A 16197-nucleotide genomic window follows, 5' to 3' on the forward strand; every position below is an offset into this window, starting at 1 on the left:
AACATCCCCTGAGCAGTCCCAGGTTGCGAGAGGGTGGTTCTTGGGTGACGCACTCCAGAATCGGGCTCCCTTTTCTCTGGTTCCGGGTGCGTCACCCAAGAACCGCAGCTGCCAAGTCACCTCAGCTCAGCAGCTCCTGCGTTGAGCATCTGCCCCCTGGTGGTCATTGCACATCATAGCTAGCGGTCGGATGGTCAAACAGTCGGACGGTCGCTTAGGCTTTTATATGTAGAGATATTAATAGAGTTCAGAATCTTACGTGTTTTGATTTTTTTGCTTGTCTTTATATTTTTACGAGAGGCCCGGTGCACGAAATTCATGCACGGGGTGTGTGTGTGTGTGTGTGTGTGTCCCTCAACCCAGCCTGCACCCTCTCCAATCTGGGACCCCTCGAGGGATGTCCAGCTGCCCGTTTAGGCCCGATCTGGCAGCTGTACATCCCTCTCACAATCCAGGACTGCTGGCTCCCAACTGCTCGACTGCCTGCCTTCCTGATTGTCCCTAACCGCTTCTGCCTGCCAGCCTGATCACCCCCTAACCACTCCCCTCCCAGCCTGATTGATGCCTAACTGCTCCCCTGCCAGCCTGTTTGTCCCTAAATGCCCTCCCCTGCAGGCCTAGTCACCCCTAACTGCCCTCCCCTGCAGGCCTGGGTCCCTCCCAACTGCCCTTCCCTGCAGGCTTGATCGCCCCCAACTGCCCTCCCTTTCAGGCCTGGTCCCTCCCAACTGCCCTCCCCTGATGGCCATCTTGTGGTGGCCATCTTGTGTCCACATGGGGGCAGGATCTTTGACCACATAGGGGCAGCCATCTTGTGTGTTGGAGTGATGGTCAGTCTGCATATTACTCTTTTATTAGATAGGATAGAGGCCTGGTGCACGGGTGGGGGCTGGCTGGTTTGCCCTGAAGGATGTCCTGGATCAGGGTAGGGGTTCCCTTGGGGCGTGGGGCAGCCTGGGCGAGGGGCCTGTGGTGGTTTGCAGGCCAGCCATGCCCCCTGGCGACCCAAGCGGAGGTCCTGGTATCTGGGGTTTATTTATCTTCTACAATTGAAACTTTTTAGCCTGGAGCGGAGCCAAGTCTTCTGCTTGCTCCGTGGCTGCAGCCATTTCTGTTGGAATTTATGTATCTTCTATAATTGAAACTTTGTAGCATTGAGTGGAGTCCTAGGCCAGCAATGGCAGGAGGAAAGCTTGGCTTCCTCCATTCCGGGGAAACCCAAGCCTCCCTCCTGCTCTCTGTGGCTGTAGCCATCTTGGTTGGGTTTATTTGCATATTCACGCCTGATTGGCTGGTGGGCGTGGCTTGTGGTATAGCGGAGTGATGGTTAATTTGCATATTACTCTTTTATTAGATAGGATGTTAAATAACCTGTGAAATTTTAGGTTTCATTTAAAAGCCTTCAAAGATACTGCACTCGAATGACATAGTCAATTGTCATTTATTTTAATGTAGCTATTTGTATAAAAACAGGTGATAGTTTCTCAGTTCAACAATGACCTACTAGTATAATGAACAAAACATTTAATTTGATTCTATTTCACAAATAAGATCTGTATTTATGACATGACTGTTCAGAATTTCTGAAGTTTCCAAATTGATTATTATCTGCTCAAAAAAGGATTGATCCTCAGCTTCACTTATTAACAAAAATAGTCTATTGGATGTTTTTACATAGACAATGTCCACGCCCAGTAATTTATTTAAAACATGAATGTCAGCATTAGTCTAGCTTGTGTTAGGAAGTTTCTCAGTGCAGTGTGCTAGCGCACCCTTTTTAGCAGGCGTCCTCAAACTACGGCCCGCGGGCCACATGCGGGTGTTTTTGCCGTTTTGTTTTTTTACTTCAAAATAAGATATGTGCAGTGTGCATAGGAATTTGTTCATAGTTTTTTTTTAAACTATAGTCCGGCCCTCCAGCGGTCTGAGGGACAGTGAACTGGCCCCGTTTAAAAAGTTTGAGGACCCCTGAACTAGATAATAGCCAAAGCATGAACAAACTGTCTGCACCCTTAAGTCTTCAAGGAAATCACCCTTGTGAAACCAAGCACAGAATAGTTACTAAGATGCTAACATCTATCCTAAAAGAGCCTCGAATGATGACTGCGGGAAAAACTGTTTTTCTTTAATTCCTAAAAAGCAGGGGTCCTCAAACTTTTTAAACAGGGGGCCAGTTCACTGTCCCTCAGACCGTTGGAGGGCCGAACTATAGTTTAAAAAAAACAAACTATGAACAAATTCCTATGCACACTGCACATATCTTATTTTGAAGTAAAAAAACAGCAAAAACACCCGCATGTGGCCCACAGGCCGTAGTTTGAGGACGCCTGATCTAGTTAAAGCGTGACAGTGCCTAGGAAAGTAAAAGGGTAATTAATGACTTTACCCAAGACTTATCACAGAAATAAAAAAAATCTGGAATTCCAATCACGACTTTAGGCCCTCGAGGATTCTAAAATTAGACTCAAAATGACCACTGATCTTGAGCAGGCATTTATTTACGAGTGATAAGAGATGTTGGATAAATTTTACTTAGTTCAGTGCAATTCCATTAAATGCCAAGTTAACTTGTTAATGGTATCCTCTGTGGAAGTCTAGTTTGGTAGTTGCTAGAGGGAATAAAATGTACTATCCTGGGGAGAGACAGCCAGAATACAAGCTCTTTTGGGAGAGCCCAGGTTTTATTGAGCATGTCCCATGTGTTAAGTACTTAAGCACTTTCTCAGTCTTTGATGGGGAAGAGGGGGAAGGAACTTTATTTGATCTTCACATCAATCCTATGACAGAGAGAGTATTACCCTGTTTTAAAGATAAAGAACCTGGGGATTGGCAAGACCAAATGATTTTATCCAAGTCTCACATCTACTAATTTAGATTTAAATCTGAACTTTTTCTCAAAACATTAGGTGCCAGTATAAATGAAAGCAATGCCTATGAAACGGTTGACCTATAGAAAACTTCCTCTCTATATCTTTCTTTATATCTTTTACTCTTCTTATAACTTAATGAGACAATAAAGGCCCAAAGTAATAGATCAATAGAATTTTCAAGGAGAGATTGCAATGTGAGTGTAGATTAATCTGGAGAAGTGGCATTTTATTTATTTTTTGATAAGTAAGTAGGAGGTAGGAGGCTGTCAATGAATGGAGGATTTTAAGCCCTTTTACCTGAGGAAAATACCTAATCAGACCCTCAGAGGTGGAAATAATAATGCAGGGTATGTTTGGGAATCTGTCCCAAGGTGTTTTTTTTTTTTAATGTATCTTTATTCTTGAAAGTATTACAGATGCCCCTTTGTTTTTGTTTGTTTGTTTGTTTGTTTTCCCCTATTGATCCCCTCCACCCTACACCCGGCCCTCCCAGGCCTTCACCACTCTATTTTCTGTGTCCATGGGTTATGCATATATGTATACAAGTTCCCTGGTTAATCACTCCCCTCCCGCTCCCCCAACCCCACCCCTCTGAAAATCATCTGTCCCAGGTTTTGCAGCCAAGCTATGTAGCCCAGCCTTGCCTCTATCAGCTTGCTGTGTTATCCGGAGCTATCCGGTTGCTGGGGGAAGCAGACTCTCCTAAGCAGCTACTTAGAGAAGGAAGGAAGAAGGTCATTCCTTCTGGGATGTTCCCGACTGCATCCCCACTCTGCATTCCTTGTTTGGGTCTTTGAGCTTTTTCCACACTGTCTGCTTTGCGGGGCTCCCGAGGATTTGACAGTGGGGAGAGTCCAAGGTGTTCAGCTCTCTGATGGTATGTGACTGCCATCTATCTACTGCTTTCCTAGTATTTTCGACTGCTCGTATTCTTAGGTAAGTACTGCTGTGATCTAAATGAGTGTGCCCCCCCAAATTCATATGTCGGAATCTTAACTCTCAAAGATGAGATAAGGAAGTGGTGACTGGGAGGTGCTTCAGTCATAAGGGTGGAGCCCTCATGAATGGGATCAGTGCCTTATACTGGAGCCTCCAGAGAGATAGATCCCTAGCCCCTTCCGCCAGCTGAGCGCACAGGGAAAGGGTCAGCCATGGAGCAGGAAAAGGGGCCTCGCCAGAAGGTGACTGTGCTGGCCCCTCAGTCTTGGATTTCCAGCTTCCAGAACTGTGAGCTATACGTTTCTATCGTTCAGAAGCCACCCAGCCTGTGGTATTGTGTCATAGCGGCTAAATGAACTAAGGTAAGTACCCAGCAGAAGATAATCCCCCTCCTCCCCGTCCATCTTTTCCTGCAGTTGTCTTAGACAAAGAACGTAAAAACAAGTAAAAGGTCAGCTGCACAGAACCCTCGACAGAGCTGTGATGGCCACCCTCCAGCTTTGCTCTGCGATGTTTCTGGTTGGTTCATAGAGTCTGCGTTGTCTAGAAGAGCTTGACATGGTCTGGGATGGGTTGGTTGTCTGGCCTGCTGTGCTGCAGCTTGCGACAAAGCAGGTCATTTGTGATACCGTATTTTTCTGGCGTATAAGACGACTTTTTAACCCAGGAAAATCTTCTATACGCCCAGTCGTCTTATACACCGGAAAATACGGTACGTACAACACATGTAGAAAAAGGACCACCATCTGTAATTATTTGTCTTCTAAAATAGACACCATTGGAGAGCAACTAGGCAATGTATTTCAAAACGTAAATCATAAATAAGTTCACTTAAAACCAGCAATTTCATAAATAGGTTCACTTAAAACCATGCCAAGATATTTTACAAATTACATTATAGCAGCTTTGTAAAGAATGAAGTAGCTCTGTATGTGTGTTGATTTGGAATTGTTATACACACACATACACTTATATGTGTATGTGCATGTATCTATATAAAATGAAAAATGTTTTGTAGACCCACATGAATGCCATTCCCTTTTGTATAATTTTAAAAAATTTAGTATATACATATTTTTTCCTGAAAAAGATACGAACTTTTATATATTGAAAAACTTTTCTTCTTTTTCTTTTCTGCATGATTTGAGTTTTCTAGCTATGGTCGTGTATGTATTTTTTTTTTCCTTTTAGAAAAGAATCAGGAGCTAGCCAGGTAGTATGATCATGAGTCATTTTGCTTCATTATGCTTTAATATTGTTTCTAAAACCCTAGTAAATATTTTTTAAAAATGTAATTTTTTCAAAACTGTGTTTATTGGTCAGTCCTTCTTATCCTCTTGGCATGCAGAAGAAGTAGGTAATTTTTGTGGGAAAAGTGGTAAAGTATGTGCTGGGCCAGCGACTGTTCCCTTGAAAGCGTATTAGTTAAAACACTGAGTTGAGATAGAGAAAGGAAAAAAGACAGCTGTTTACCAAATGTGATTTGAAGGACAAAGAATCCCATCTTGCTGAAGTGTGTCTGAAAGTGTACCTTTATGCTCAGTTTGTTTGCTTTAAATATGAGCTTTGGTCTGAACTGTATTTGCTTTTCAGGCTGTAAGGCCGGGGGTAGCCTTGGAAGTCTCCACAATCTGATTGCTAATCAGGAAGGCTGTTTGCTAAGAAAGGCCTGCCTGTTTGGACTAGAAGTAATGACTGATGTACAGATAAAGGCAGTGGGCCTTTTAAATATCTTCTGATTCCTCTGTCCAGATTTCACTTTCCTCTTAATTAAAACCTAGATGCAGGTTGTAGGTCAAAGGAGATGCCTGCCCTAAACTCTTCCAACAGCAATAACTGCTTAACTCTGCAACTCCTGATGGGCTTGTCTGGAAACTGTCGTAGTCATTTCTCTGTGGTGTGATTTACCTCCGTAGCCTTAGTTTGAACCCTGAAATTTAATAATCCTAAATAATAAAAGGCTAATATGCAAATTGTACCCTCGGGAGTTCGACTGACTAGGAGTTCAACCTCTCGCTATGATGTGCGCTGTCCACCAGGAGGCAGCGCGGAATGAAGGAAGGTCCTGGCTGGCAGTGGGGGGCGGGGGGTGGTGGTGCCAGGGGGCAGGGAGGGGGAAGGAAGGCCCCAATGGGCCCTGATCGCCAGCCAAGCCTAGGGACCCTACCAGTGCACGTATTTTGTGCACCGGGCCTCTAGTAGATAAGAAAATGATGACAGTTTTTCTTTCAAATGTTTATACTTCAATGGTGGTCTGAAGTATAAACTCATTATGGTATCCCTTACCTATACATATTTCAATACATTATAATTACTGTTTCATTTAAAAAATAAAGCCAAATTGTTTTTTCTAATTAAAAAACAATTAAATAACTTTTTTCTTCAAATGGTTTGATTGATGGGTAGACCATCAGAATTAGTAATATTTATTTTTGTGTTGCCTTCCTTTTTTTCTTTACAGCTTATGTACTAATATCTGACCTTACACTTAGTCATGGCAGGAATTATACCCCCCATACTTTAAGGTATTTGAACCTTAGGGAGATTAAGATGACATTGTCCAAAATACACATATGTGTATATATTTGTATGTGTACATAATTGATTATTTATGTTTATAATACAGAAAAAGCTGAAATACTACCACTGTCATTGGGTATCATGCATGACAAGAACTGAGGACACAGGTCGGGGAGGGCTTCAGAGCAGGTCTGTGCTCCCACCCGCTTCGAGCAGGTGATGTGTGATGGGAGTGCCATTCTGAACACCACCCTGCGGTGGTTTGTAGGATGAAGAGAGGAGAGAATTGATGGGGAGGAGAACAAATTGGAGCCTTTCACAGAAACGAAGGAATGACGAGAAGGGTCTGGGCTGGGGCTTATCACTATCAATGAAAGGAGGAAATGTAGACCTGTTTCCAAGGTCCAGTCCGCCAGAAAACCTAATGAACTTGACCTTTAGAACATATCTGTTGTTGCCACCTTGACCTGAGCCATTGTTCTGTTTCACCTGGACTATTCCAAGGACCTCCGAACAGCTTCCCTTAATTCTCTCCATGCCTTCCCACACTCTATTCTCACGAGAGAGGTTCTGTAAAGTCTTGGCACTCTTCTGCTCAAAATTTGCAAAGACTTCTCTGTCCTCACAATAAAAGATGAAGTCCCTGGGATTGCCCGAAAGTCTTCATACGATGTCCCGCTTGTCTCGCTGACCGCATCTCCTCATCTTCTCCTCCAGCTAACTCCACTCCCCCTGCCCTGGCCTTTGAACACACTGAGCTTATTTCTGCCTCAGGGACTTCTCACTTGGTCTTTCTTCCTCCTGTATGCTATTCCCCAGATATCCACAGGGCTAACCTCTTCTCTTCTTTAATCTTTGATCAGATGTTACCCTCTCTGAAACCTGCCCTACCTACCCGAATGACATATTGAAAGCTGCAGACCTATGTTTTAAGTTACTACGTCTCTCTGCTCACTATAATACAAATTGCAATAGGCAGTGGTAAGTGTGTCTGTGTGTGTGTTCAGTGATACATCCCCATAGTGCCAGTGAAGGCTGGGTGCTTTATAGGAAGTTGTTGCATGAATGAGTAAGTAGTTTTCAAGAAGCACTCAAGTATATATTACAAGTAAGCCACTGAGAATAAAAAAGAAAAAGAAGCCCTAACCGGTTTGGCTCAGTGGGTAGAGCATCAGCCTGCGGACTCAAGGGTCCCAGGTTGGATTCCGGTCAAGGGCATGTACCTTGGTTGCGGGCACATCCCCAGTAGGGGGTGTGCAGGAGGCAGCTGATTGATGCTTCTCTCTCATCGATGTTTCTAACACTCTATCCCTCTCCCTTCCTCTCTGTAAAAAATCAATAAAATATATTAAAAATAAAAAAATAAAAGAAAAAGGACACGGGGCCCTGCCCTCAGAGCGCATAGTTTTTTTGGGAGACAGCCAGAAAACAAAGTGTAATGATTTAAGACAGTATGTCTAACCTTCTGTGCAAACCAAGCACAGGGGCAAGTCATTCTTCCTTTCTACATCAGGCTCGTACTGTGGATTTGGGCTTTCCGAGGCCCACAGGTGGGGGAGAGGGGATGACGTTTCAGGGGGAGGAAATCATGCAAATGACCTTATGGAGGCAGGGGCATGCATGGAGGAATTCAAGGACAAATGGGTGTGTGTGTGTGAAGCCAGGAGGGTGCGGATGATGGGGAATGACAGAAGACAGACTAGAAATGGGAAGTGCGGCCAGAATGAGAGGGGCCAGGAATGTCATACACAGGAGTGTTGCCTTCCCATATTTCTTGAGCTCCTACTGTGTGTCAGGTCCTGTGCTAGGAGCTAGGGGTTTAACAGTGAGTAGTTCATTATTCCTGCTGTGTGGGTTTCATCTTCTAGAGAGGATGTTGAGAAGAAAAATGACCTGGATTGTGGTGGTTGGAATGGAGAGGCCAGAAGAGACTAGGGAAGGGTTCCAGGGTCTAGTGAATGATAAGGCGTGTGTTGGAGAAAATGCGGGGTGTAAATGTTGAGAACTTTCTTCTTGAATTATTTCTTGGTCGGGTTTCTGGGACACCCTTCATTTGGATATTTAAAACATCTAGAGTCTAAAAGCAAAGTGTTGCTATTCTCTGCTGTGAATCTAAGGTCAAATACATCTTTCAAGTTAATGATACCTCTTCTGCATAATACCAAGAAGAGATCTTCAGATTGCTTATTTTCATGTACTGCTAATATGTAACAGAGATGAGACTATTATTAAAACTGAGCGAACTTAAAGTCTTCTGCTTTAAGTTATGAAATAACACGTTTTGGCCCCGCCATCTCCCAGCCTGACCTTTGCAGCAAATTTTACAGCTCCTGGGGACAGATGACTCTGAATTCTAGCAGCACCTGAAATCAAAATAGTTCTCATTCCAGAGCCCACACAACAGGGTGTGTTTAAAAGTACTTGAGAGCAAAGTGTAAGCCACACAGTGTACACTTCATCATAAAACATTGTACTGGAATCTGCCTTGCCCCCAAACGAGGGAAGACATCCTCTTCTCTCTGCCTGAGCTTTTGTTACAGTTCCCTTTCCGATAAGGGAAGGCGCAGGACACATTTTTTTCACTAGGGTGGAAGATGAGAGTCTTAGATGAAGAAACAGATGCTTTCAGAATTTGTTTGAAAATGATCAAAATCTGGGTGGAAAGACAGTCCTGAAAGAGTGATTAGTAATGTTTATTCATCCAGCATATTATTCTTTACCAAGTACAGTTATCCCATGCTTAATTGTAGCTACCCAGCAGATTGATTGACTGGATGTATTTTGTCTATAGAAAAAAAAACACCCTTAGAAATTATTTAAACCAGGGGTCAGCCCGCTACAGCATGAAGCCAAATCCAGCCTGCTGCCTGTTTTTTGTATGGCCTTTGAGCCTAGAATGCTTTTCACATTTTTTAGTTGGGAAAAAATCAAAAGGAAAATAATACTTCATGATGCTTGAATATTATGTGAAATTCATATTTCAGTGTCCATAAACTAAGTGTTATTGGAGCACAGCTGTGCTATTCATTTGGGTGCTGTGTGTGGCTGCTCTCCTGTTACAGCAGCGGAGGTGAGCAATTGTGACAGATTCTATGGCCTTCAAAGTGGAACTTCCGTCTGGCCCTTTACAGAAAACCTTTGCTGCCCTGGTTTAAACAATTGTTTAAGTTTATTCGTGTTTTCTGTTTGTCTCCTGTGTACTTTGCTGGTTTTGAGGTGCAGTGTGGAAAATCTTCATGTAGGATGGCACATCGTTCCACAGTCTCCTCTTTTAATTTAAACAGAATCCCTTCCACAGCATCTTCGAAAGCTGGCCACTGAGCATCTCGGTCCCAGGAAATTTAGCTGTAGTCCTTAACGAAGCAGATCGGCAGTTCTTCCATTTATTCAACAAATGTTTAGTGAGTGCAGACTGTATGCCATGCCCTGTCCTAGGCAGTGGGCACGAGCCGTGATCCTAACGGACAAGGTCCCTACTTTCTGGGACCATGCACTCTCCTGAGAGAAAATGGACCATAACCAATAAACATACCAGTGTAATAAGCACAGTGGAGGAGAATCAAGGGAAGAGAGAGCTGGAAGCTCATCAGAACCATTAGGGAGATGCAAATCAAAACCACAGTGGAGCCCGGAAGTGGTTCTCCCCTCCTGCCAGTGGGCCATGGAGTTGGTGGCACAGTTACGTCCGAGGTGTGAGGATTGCGGGGCCGGCGGCCATGGAGGCCGTGCTAAACGAGCTGGTGTCTGTGGATGAGCTGCTGAAGTTTGGAAAGACATTTCAGTCTGAGAAGGCAGCAGGCTCGGTGTCAAGAGCATGCAGTTTGCGTGTGCCTGGAAGTACAATGCTGACATCCGTAAAAGCGTTGCACTGCTGGAGGAGCTATTGCTCAAAGGGAGCAAAGAGGAGCAGCGGGATTATGTCGTCTACCGGGCTGTGGGGAACTGCCGGCTCAAGGAATATGAAAAGGCCCCAGAGTATGTGCGAGGGCTGCTGCAGACAGAGCCCCAAACTAGGCCAAAGAACTGGAACAGCTCATTGTCAAGGCCATGAAGAAAGAGGGACCGGGGGGCATGGCCATTGTTAGAGGCATGGCCCTGGGTGTGGCGGGACTGGCTGGACTCATCAGGTTTGCTGTATCCAAGTCCAAATCCTGAATGAGACTGCACCTCTGCCTCTGCCCAGGGATACATGGGAGCCCATGCAGAACACTCAGAGAGGGACCCATCCATTCTCGCTGTGTCCCTTTCTTCTCCTGCACCCCTGTCCTCTATGGCCTCACCCTCCTCTCCCCTGAGATCTGTCCTCTAGCCCCAGATCGTGTGCTTTAGGATGAGTGTAAATAAAATTGGGCTTTGACTTGGGGGGGGGAAACACACCACAATGGTGTTTCACCTCACACCTGTTAGAATGGCTGTCACCAAGAAGACAAGAGATAAGTGTTGGCGGGGATGTGGAGAAAAGGGAACCCTTGTGCACTGCTAGTAGGAATGTAAGTTTTTGCAGCCACTATGGAAAACCATATGGAGTTTCCTCAAAAAATTAAAAATAGAAATATGTGATCCAGAAATTCCACTTCTGGGTATTTTTCTGAAAACACACACACACACACACACACGAAAGAAAAACACTAACTTGAAAAGATACATGCACCTCCTTGTTCATTGCAGCTTTATCAACACACTAGTCAAGATACGGAAACAACCTGTCTGATGAATGGATAAAGAAGTGAGATGCACACACACACACACACACACACACACACACAGACATAAATATAATGGAATATTATTCAGCCATGAGCAAGAAGGAAATCCTATCTTTACAACAACACGGGTAAACTTTGAGGGCATTAAGTCAGACAGAGGAAGACAAATACTGCATAGTATCACGTATATGTGGAATCTTAAAAAAAAAGTCAAACTCATAGAAACACGGTATAAAAGTGGTGCCAGGGGCTGAGGTAGGGAGAATAGGGAGAGGTCTGTAAAAGGGTACAAACTTAGCCGTAAGATGAATAAGGCCTAAAGATCTAATGTAAAGCATGGTGACTATAGTTGATAACACTAGGTGGGAGGAATCCTTTCACAATGTATACCTATATCAAATCACTACGATGTGCACTTTATTTAATTGAAAGTATTGGGATGATATTGGTTAATAAAATTATAGGTTTCAGGTGTACCATTGTATAATACATGATGTACATGTTTAATATCACTATTTTTATATGTCAGCTATATCTCACTAAGGCTGGGGGGAAAAAGACCACTTAATCTACAAGTATATTTCTACTACTGTGTAATTTATTACAGATGATGACATTTTGAGGATTAAAACAAAAACAAAACAAAACAAAAAGCATGTCAGGACACCAGTCCAAACAGCTTTAAAAGGTTCTGAAATATTGTAGAGGGACTCTTCTTTGACATAAGTGATGTCGGGCTGTCATAAAAAAAGGGATCCACCAGTGCTAATTACAGGACACGATCTCGTTAGGTGAGGATGCAAAGGCTTTAGGTCTGCATAGTAGTTCGGGTCCCATCAGGACACAGGGGGCACATTCAGATTGGGAACTCAGGCAGGGTGTAGGGACCACAAGGAAGCTCAGTGCCCTGGGGCTTAGAGCAGCCGAGCTCCTTCCGCTCTGGACCTGGGGGGTGAGGGAGGGGCGGCTACAGGGAGACAGAGAGCTGTGTGTAGTGGCCACCTGATGGGACTGGTGACCTGAGAGGACCCCGCATGGCATGTTCTCCCTCCTCCTGCTCTCCTGCAGGCACCCTCCTGTGAGAGCCTCTCCACTGGCTAAACCCAACCATGAGCCAGAGGACAAGGGCGCCTGCTGTTAAATGCTCAGCCACCTGGAGCAAAGAACAGGGTGGAAAAGCAAAGGGGCAAGTGGAACCAGATCTGAGGAGGACCTAAGACACTTTTTATGAGTTCTGATGCCTACCCTCCCCCACATCAGCCCCACCCCCAGGCGCAGCACACATGAGCACCCATAAGTGTGTACACATACCACATGTGCATGTGCTCACACACACACATACACACACACACATTCACACACACACACACACACACACACACACACACACACACACACGTTCCTTCTGGTATTCTGTGATGAGGGCAGAGGAGCAGTTCATTAACTGAAATTTGAGGACATTTGTAATGATTTCAGTTTGATTCTACAATATATGCCTTTGGATAGACATGAAAAGGTTTGGATCGCTCTACACACCTCATCTCTCATTTCTGAAAAAAAAAAAATTTCAAAGCACGTGTGTTATTGATGGTAGAATTAAACATTTTATTATTTTTAAAAGGCCTCTTTTATAGTTGGACACAGAAGGAAAAATACAGTGAAGCAGAACTTAAAATCTTGATGAACTATATTCAGTTTTGGTTATTCTGGTTGAAAACAAACAAAGCAAGCATTGAATGTTAGCCTCTTTGATCCCAGTGGTTTTAGTTTTCCACGGTTGGACCTGGTAAAACTTTGAAGACACAGAGGTACTATTCAGTAAACTGCTTCTTTCAGCAACTTCTGTGATGTCCTGGCACAGGGGCGGGCGGCCTTCGGTTTCCCTTCAGGCAGGAGCAGTGAACTCTGAATTAGTCCCTCTCTGTGTGAAGTCAGCAGCTTTATATTTCATACCAGGGGGCCGAGAAGAATTTTTTTTAATGATTTGATCTTTTAAAAATATTTGACTTTCCGCCCTGGCTGGTTTGGCTCAATGGACAGAGCGTTGGCCTGCGGACTGAGGGCACATGCCTGGGTTGCAGGCTCGATCCCCAGTGTGGGGGGCGTGCAGGAGGCAGCTGATCAATGATTCTTTCTCATCATTGACGATTCTCTCTCATCACTGACGTTTCTCTCTCCCTCTCTTCCTCTCTGAAATCAATAAAAATCTTTTTAAAAATTGACTTTCCATCTGATTTAGCTTCTGAGAATCAAAGGTTCTCATAACAAAATGGTCAATGTGACCAGTACGTCCACAGAAAGAGAAACACGGATTTTAGGGAGAGAGTGGTTCCTGTCACAGGAACTCAAGCGATATGGACGGTCAGACTCATTTTCCTCTCCCCGTTTTCTGGAATCTGGATGTAAACCAGGACCTGTGGCACATTCCCCAAATGTTCTTGGCCCCAAATTGGAAGCCGAGCTGAGGACTCAGGAGGAAAACAGAACACTTTATCTTTCCTATTTATGGTTATCAGCCATGTTGTAAAACAGAACCATAATTTATTTTGCTTCAAGGTCAAGGAAAAACAGTCACCTTGAATTTCTCATTCGTTTTCCGGAACCAGGACAGGGTATATTTTTGTTTCACAGCTTCTGCCGATGGGTAAGCTTTGTGGCACAGGATCATTCATGTATTCATGTGGGCATGGGCTGTGGGGTTTGGGGAGCACCCCCGTGGGAGGCATTGTGTTAACATGCAGGGGCTGTAAGAATGAGTGGGGATGTGCCCTAGTCCTGAGTTGGTCTCTATAATTCTGCTCAGGAGATTGGATGCATGAACAGATAAATGACCTGGAGAGAGAGAGAGAGAGAGAGAGAGAGAGAGAGAGAGAGAGAGAGAGAGAGAGAGAGAGAGAAGAGAGGAGAGGAGAGGAGGGGAGGGGGGAGGGGAGGGGAGGGGAGGGAGGGGAGGGGAGGGGAGGGAAGTACAGTGGGAAATTACAATGGGAGAGAACTCCCGTCTTCCTGGTTGGAGAGAACAAAAGCACTGAGCCAAGTCTGGAGGGATCCTGAGTGGAGTCAAGTCAGCAGTGGTGGATGTGATTGAGTTCTGACTTCAATGATAAGCCTCAATTTTCCATATCTATAAAATGGGGATATCTTTACCACCCATGTCCTTTACCACCTTTTATGAAACGAAATGACAAAATGCTCTGTAAACACTGAAGTACTCTTAATGGTGTTGCTTATTGTGGCTAATATTGTCAAATGGTGTCTGCTAAATATTTACATGTTTGTCACGCAGGAAAGACATATTTGTCTTTCCTGGTTCGTCTGTGGTTTTCTAGGATTTTGATGTAAAGCAGAGTTACTGTTACTCATGGTGATTTATTAGGTTGGCTCCACATAGGAAGGTTTTACATGGGGAAGTCTAGCAGATCTCACAAAGGCTCCCGAGAGAGCCATGTATTCTAGCGGAGAGAAGTCCCTGGATCGGGGATCTGAAAGTTATCTTCTTTGGGAGAGAATCAGGCATGGATGGTTGCCGATGTTCATGTGCAGGTGCCTAACGTTCTGGATTTGAAGTGGCCATAGAACTTGAGAATCGGGACTCGGATTTTTAAGGAAAAAATACCAACACTATTTTTTCAAAATTGAATTTCCTAGAGTCTTTCTGAGACTTCCTTTAAGACCTCGACTTGACCTAGAGAAGTAGGAGATGTGGTGAGTTCCCTCTTGGGCATGTTGATTAAATCAAACATGACGGGGCCACTCTTCTATGGAATTGGTGTGAGAGGCGGTGTGTGAGCCAATCAAGAAAACCAGCCTCATTGCCACATTCTTTTTTCTTTTAAAAAAATAGACATTTTGCCGAGACCGGTTTGGCTCAGTGGATAGAGCGTCGGCCTGCGGACTCAAGGGTCCCGGGTTCGATTCCGGTCAAGGGCATGTACCTTGGTTGCTGGCACATCCCCAGAAGGGGGTGTGCAAGAGGCAGCTGATTGATGTTTATAACTCTCTATCCCTCTCTCTTCCTCTCTGTAAAAAATCAATAAAATATATATTAAAAAAAAAAAATAGACATTCTTGCCCGGCTGGCATAGCCCAGTGATTGAGCATCGACTTATGAACCAGGAAGTCACGGTTGGATTCCCGGTCAGGCCACATGCCCGGGTTGTGGGTTCGATCCCCACTGGGGGCACGCAGGAGGCAGCTGATCAATGAGTCTCTCTCATCACTGATGTTCCTGTCTCTCTCTCCCTCTCCCTTCCTCTATGAAATCAATAAAGAATATATTAAAAAAATTAAACATAGACATTATTTTAAAGAATAGTTTTAGCATTTCAGAAAGATTGAGATGATAGTACAGAGTTCTCATATACCCTCCCATCTCATTTCTCCTATTTTAACATCTTAACATTCATATGGTACATATGCTACAATTCATGACCTGACATTGATACATTATTATTAACTAAAGTCCATAGTTTGTTCATGTTTTCTTATTTTTTTTTTTTAATCTGGGTCATAAACTGTCCTATTCCACCCTCCACTTTAATCCCATCACATTGAGCTGTTGTTTCCTGACAACAGAGGCTTTCCAACAAAGATTGGTTGAGGGGATGAGTAAGTGAGGTGCTCTGCCTGCCTCCAGGTGCCATGAGTAGTAGGGGAGGGTCAGGGCACCGAGCAAATGACATCATGCACTTTAGTGCTTAAGCCTTTGGGAGCCGATGGGGCTCCATTGGAATGAAGCCTGGGTCTGCCATTTACTCACCTGGTGACTTGGGTAAGTGACCCAGCCTTTTAAAGCCCGTTTCCTCACCTGTGAAAAGTGAGTGATAACAGTTCCTATCCCGGTGGGGTAGGAATAAAATAAGTAAATGAAAGAACACATGCGGGAGTAGGCAGAGCAGGGCCTCACACAGGGGAAGCTGTGTGTAAATGTCAGTTTCAGTTTTTGCCATGCAAGACGGAGAGTGATCAGTATGATGAGAGGTACCCAGTGTTATGGGGAGTCAGAAAACAGCGCTGCATAAAGTTGGGGAGTTAGGGAAGTTTACCTAGAAAAGGCAGCATTTGAAATGGACCTAAGAGAATAAGTTGACTCTCACCAAAATGACTTTGGCCGGAGAGAAAAAATAATCAGGTTGAGAGACTATAACACACAGTGGGTCAGA

The 16197-nt window shown here is 44.3% G+C and overlaps 1 protein-coding gene and 1 pseudogene across 1 annotated transcript in view; both read left to right on the forward strand.

Moving 5' to 3' along the window:
• Positions 1-16197, forward strand: part of APBB2 (amyloid beta precursor protein binding family B member 2) — a 339921-nt gene that overhangs the window by 76706 nt on the left and 247018 nt on the right. The window lies entirely within an intron of this gene.
• Positions 9992-10563, forward strand: LOC103284925 (mitochondrial fission 1 protein-like; annotated as a pseudogene).

This window comes from Eptesicus fuscus, chromosome 2 (genome assembly GCF_027574615.1).
Source record: "Eptesicus fuscus isolate TK198812 chromosome 2, DD_ASM_mEF_20220401, whole genome shotgun sequence".
In the NCBI taxonomy this organism is placed as follows: Eukaryota; Metazoa; Chordata; class Mammalia; order Chiroptera; family Vespertilionidae; genus Eptesicus; species Eptesicus fuscus.